Below are 6,000 nucleotides of genomic sequence, written 5' to 3' on the forward strand. Positions count from 1 at the left end.
GACTGTAGATTGTATCAAGCTTTCGGCAAACAAAATGAAGAAGGCAAAAAGCCTGGCGTTGGATGGGTAGAGGACATGAGCATATGGGATGGGGAAAATAGGAACAAAATATATTGTATAAAATTTTTAAAAGAAATTTAAAATTTAGAGTCTTTAGAAGTAACAAATTATCAGAACTTCTGGCAGGGGAAAATGATGAGAAACAAAGTACCTTTGATGCTGCTGAGACATGAAGGCACCAGTAGTGACTCAGATCACTAGTTTCATTTGCATCTTAATGTGGCTGAAAAGGGGTTTATCAGTTGAAATTACCTTTGTGCTATTTACGTGTGACACAATTTTCTTGTGTTCTTGCCTCTATAATATGTGTCTATATGTCTCATTTTGGAATATGTTGAACAACCCTTGTCCTATAAAATCTATTCAGGCCACCACAGCCATATAGACCGCACATGCACACAACACAAACACACACACACACACACACACACACACACACACACACACACACACAGTTCCTGAAAACAAGTCACAAAACATGGTCTTGTGACCTCATGTAATTCTTGGTCTCTTATTAATATCATGGGCTTCTTGCCCCAGTCACACTATGGACATTTTTTCTGTCTTATTCTATAACTTTCCATTTTGAAGTCTTTGCAAAATCCAATAAAGCATATTCCACTTCTGACTTTTGTTTCCTCCAACATGCTAAAACCTTCCAACAACATGTTCTCTGAAATCCTGTACTCACTAGAAAACTTCTTCTTCACACTTGATTTAATTCTTCCTGTAGCTAATCCCTGCTGCCACCACATTAAACACTCCTTACATTCAGATGCAAGATGGGTGTAAGCAGACCTCACCTGCTTGGCTCACAGTCTCACTTTCACAGTGGTAGTGAATATGTGTGAATACAGAGCAACAAAAGTCAAAAAGAAAACTAAAATTTGTGGTACACAAAGAATTCCAGGGGCCATAGACAAAGTGAAAGGGTTCCAGACAATTGTACTTTAAGGATTTGGATTCATATCAAGAATTAAATAAAAAGTACCAATAACTGAGCGTGCTGTATCCATTGACCTCCCTGCCCACCCATTCACCTCTCCATCCATCCATCCATTCATCTGCACATCCATCCATTCCTTAGCAGTGACCTACTCTAAAACATTCAACGACTAATAATCCTCTAATATTTTGGCCCACTGCAGCTATTTTGTTGTTGGGAGGTTTTCAAATGTTGGAGGGAACAAAAGGTAGAACTAGAATATGTGTATTGGCTTTTCCAAAGATTTTATAAAAGAAAATTTTAGGATAAAACATGAAAAATATTCATACTGTGAGTGGAGCAAGAAGCAACTCCAAAATCAAAAATTCTATTGACATGCTTATTAGTAGGAAATAGTTAAAGGATAGTAATAAGTAACTTAGAGCAGTACTGAAACTCAAAAATAAGTAATGTTCTATCTTCCTCCTCCTATTCATCATATGTAATGTGGAATTTCTCCTGTCCACCTAATGAACTGCAAGAACTCTTGACCTATGCCCTGCTTGCGTGAAATTCCCTCAGGCCCCTCAATTCCTGTTTTATTGGCCCCCATTGCTACCACTTCACAGTCAACAATAATCTTAGATTACTGACTTGAAAGTTTACTTCTTTTCCTAGCACGTCATTACATGAATTGATGATTTCCTTGAAGAATCAAGGAAACATCCACAGCCACCACTAAGCCATCCCTCAGATCAGCTTGGCTAGACTGACTCTCAGATGACGGTAAGCAAATGCTTTTGTCTTCTGTCCCGCACAATCTTTGCTGTGGTGTCTTTGAGACCCACCTGGATGAGTTGTCTAATCAGAAGCTGTGTAGAAGAACAATTTGTCCCAATGAAGGCTAGCGAAGGAGACTGAAACTGTGTAATAGAAGGCAAGGAGTCAATCATAAGACTCTGAAATATTGAGGACATTAAAGGAAATAACCATGCCATGTGTAAACCAAAACTGTAAAAAACAAGGGACAGTAGCAGGGGCAGTATTTACAACCATGCATGTCTGCTTATTAAGTACATTTCCCTCTTATTATTTCACCATTCAGCCAATCATTTCCCCATGGGATGTGACTCTTCATGGAAACCAATTTCTTTCCTGCTGATTCCCTTTTCCCTGAGACACCTGGTTGTTGTCAGGAGAATCATTTGTTGATTATGTTTATGAGAGAGCTACTGATAAATTCATGCTTTAATATTCAACTTTTCTACTAGACACTAATCTATGATCCCTTGATATAAAATCATAAAATATATAATACATGACTTCAAACTACATTTTCCAAAATTACTAGTAATATCAAGCATTTAACCAAATTAGCATTTCTGTTTACTTTTTTACTTAGAAACATTTAACTTAAATATTTAATATATATAATTAACTTAAATATTTAATATATATAATTTAATATATATAATTAACATGTAGTATACATATTAAATTTTATTATATAATTAAGTATAATGGTTTATTTTTTAGTTTCATACACACATATATATGCATGCATATGTATATAAATAATACACACCTACATATTTATTATTTTCCCTCTCTTATTTCACCTCCTACTGTAATCTTTCTTCCCAGCAATTCTACCTCCTGCTTTCATGTCTTTCTGTTGGTATTTTCCCTCTGTGTTTAATTAGGGCCACTTGCATGAATTTGTTTCTATATTTGTACTCATCTGCTACAAGAGGAAGCTTCTCTGATGATGACTAAGCAAGATATTCATGTGTGACTACACCAGAATGCCATTACTTTTCATATTATTGCTATGGTTTTTGTGGGAGCAAGGTGGGCTGTCTGAGTGTTTGTTTTCCAACAGTAGTATTTGGTTTTATCCTAGGTCTCTGAGCTATATAGTCTCAGGTTCTTGGTTAACCAAATAGTATTGGGTCCATGTTCCATCTCATGGAGTGGGCCTTAAATCGTGTCAGATATTGATCAGCTACTGTTCCAGCCTTTGTGCTGCTATAGCACTAACATATCTTGAAGGTTGAACACTATTGTAGGACAAAGGATCTGTGACTGGGTTATTGCATGTTTCACTTTTAGTAAAATGCAGAGTATCCACCTATACCAGACTCTACCATGTAGGGGTGAAGAATCTATATATGCACCAGTTCAACATCTCTCTGTTCAATAAATTCTGTTGGTATTGTCTTCAGCAATAGGACCTAGTCATTAGTTTCTGCAGCACAACATATAGACTTGAGAAAAGTGTGGGTTGTTTGGGGTCCCCATGAGACCCCTTTGACCAACATCTCAATTAAATGCAATATATCCTGTACTAGATGACCAATTTGTGACAAGAGTTAGGGTTTTCTCTCCTCCCTCTCATTATTTGGCAACTTTATTTACATCACTTTCATGTATGGTATATATTTTAGGAAGCTCTTACTGCATCAGGCTTCCATACTAACCCTCAAAAGTCCCTTATTTTATCTGCCTCTTCCCATATTTCCTCCCTTGCTCCCCTCTTTCCTTCTCCTGATCCTCACACTCTATTCATCCCATTATTCACCCATAACTATCTTTTCTATTCTCTTTCCTAAGAAGATCTATCTGTGTATCTATCTATATCTATCTATCTATCTATCTATCTATCTATCTATCTATCTATCTATTTGTACCCCCTTGTACTTAATCTCTACCTAGTGTCTGTGGTTCTGTTGTAGCTTATTTATTGTTGATTTAATAGCTAATATCCACATGTAACCAAACATAACATATTTGTTTTTCTGAGTGTATTACCACACTCAGAAGGTTTTCTTCTAGTGAATTTTAATTTTTAGCAATCAAGTACAAATTCATAGTCAAAATGTACCACATTTTCTTTATCAATTCCTCTATTGAGAGAAATTCAGCTTGTTTTCAATTCTGGATATTATGAATAGAGCAACAATGAACGTGGTTGGACAAATATTTTTGTTGTAGCATGAAGTGTTCTTTGGGTATATACCCAAGAGATGTGTAGTTGGGTCTTGAGTTTGATTGAGTCCTGACATCTGGACGAACTGTCACACTAATTTCTAAAATGGCTATCCATGTTTACACTCCCACAAGCAAAGGATGACTCCATATCCTCACAAGCAAGAATTGTCAGCTATTTTGTTGATCTTAACTATTCTCAAAGTAGTTTTGATTTGAATTTCCCTGATGGTTAAAGATGTTTAACATTTCTTTAAGTGTTTCTCTGCTATTTTTGTTTCCTCTTTCGAGAATTCTGTTTAGAAGTGAACATCATTTTTAAGTGGGTTATAGGTTTTCTTGTATTCCAGTTTTATGATTTTTTATATATATTAGATATTAGTCCTTTATGAGATGTGTAGTTGGTAAAAAAAAATCTTTTCTCATTCTGTAGGCTTCTGCTTTATCCAAATGATGGTGTCCATTACTGTGCATATTTTTTGCAGTTTCATGAGGTCATATTTATTAAATGTTGATTTTAGTGTTAACAAAGTTATGCTTAGTTTTTTTGTGCCATTGAATTGAAGGCTATCACCAACTTTTTCTTCCATCAGATTTAGTTTATCTGGTATTTTGTTGAGGTTTATGATACATTTGAGGTTGAGGTTTATACAGAGTGGTGAGTATGGATGTGTTTGAATCACCGAGTTCAACTAGCATTCGTTACTATTATTATGAGATTCATGATTTGTGAAAGATGTGTTCTCTGAGATGTATTTATTTATTATTAATTGATTAATTCATTCATTCATTAATTTTACATATGAACCAAGGTTTCCCCTCCCTCCTTTCCTCTATTTATTTTATATGCAAACCACAGTTTCCCTTCACCTCCTTTCCTCTTGTTCCCTCTCCCCACCATCCTTCTACCCACCCCATCACTCCTCCTACTTTTCTCCATTTAGAAGGAGTAAGACATCCCATGGGAGTCGACAAAGCATGGCATATCAAGTTGAGGCTGGACAAAGCTGCTCCCCCTTGTATCAAGACTGGGCAAGACATCCTATTACAGGTAATAGGTTCCAAAGATCCAGATCATGAATCAGGAGCAGGTCCTGGTCCCACTGCAAAGTGCCCCACAGAAGACCAAGCTACACTAATCTCATACAGATGCAGCGGACCTAGGTTAGTCCCATGCCAGCTTCCTCTCTTTAACTGAACTCACGGAGCAGACAATTAATGACTTCCAAAGATTGCTAAGCAACATTCTCCATATATGGTGTACTATTGGAATAGAACTTGATGACCTGATTAATTTAAATAGAAATTTAGATGATGACAAGAACTTAAATAGTCCCAGGGAATAATCCAGCTGAACCTGAGAGGAAATTGACTTTGATTAAAGAAAAATTACAGGAGGCACATGTAATTCAGCATAATCCAAATATTAACTGTTTCCGGTCATATTACCATCCAAACATTCCCATACAGGAATTTTAATGCAGAAGGAAGATATCATCTTAGAATGGATCTTTCTACCATGTAAACTGAGTAAAACATTTTTTAAAATGTAGAAAAGGGAGACTCGATAGCTCTCCTCTCTGGGGCAGACGCAATGAAGCTCTGACCCAGGATGGATGTAGACTAGAATCTTCCCGGTAAGCGCACCTTGGGGTGCTACACACATTAATAGAAATGGGTAATCAAGATGTAAGAATTAGCCAGTAAGACGCTAGAGCTAATGGGCCAGGGAGTGTTTAAATGAATATAATTTGTGTGTTGTTATTTTGGGGCATAAGCTAGCCAGGCGGCCAGGAGCCGAGCTATGGGAAGAGGCCCGCAGCTCCTTCAACAAAATGGCACCCAGACGTGAAGCAACTTCTTCCACATAAAGCCTGAGACAGCTTGGGAAGTAATTCTAGAACAAAATGACAGTGTTGTACATGGTTTCTTGGTAGCAGCACTCTCTCGGGTCTGCTCTGCTTGCTAGAGGCAAGCAAGTGTTCTCATCTAAGAGAGGCTTCCTGACTCAGCTTTAGCTGCAAGAC

This window comes from Microtus pennsylvanicus, chromosome 1, assembly GCF_037038515.1.
Source record: "Microtus pennsylvanicus isolate mMicPen1 chromosome 1, mMicPen1.hap1, whole genome shotgun sequence".
NCBI classification, from domain to species: domain Eukaryota; kingdom Metazoa; phylum Chordata; class Mammalia; order Rodentia; family Cricetidae; genus Microtus; species Microtus pennsylvanicus.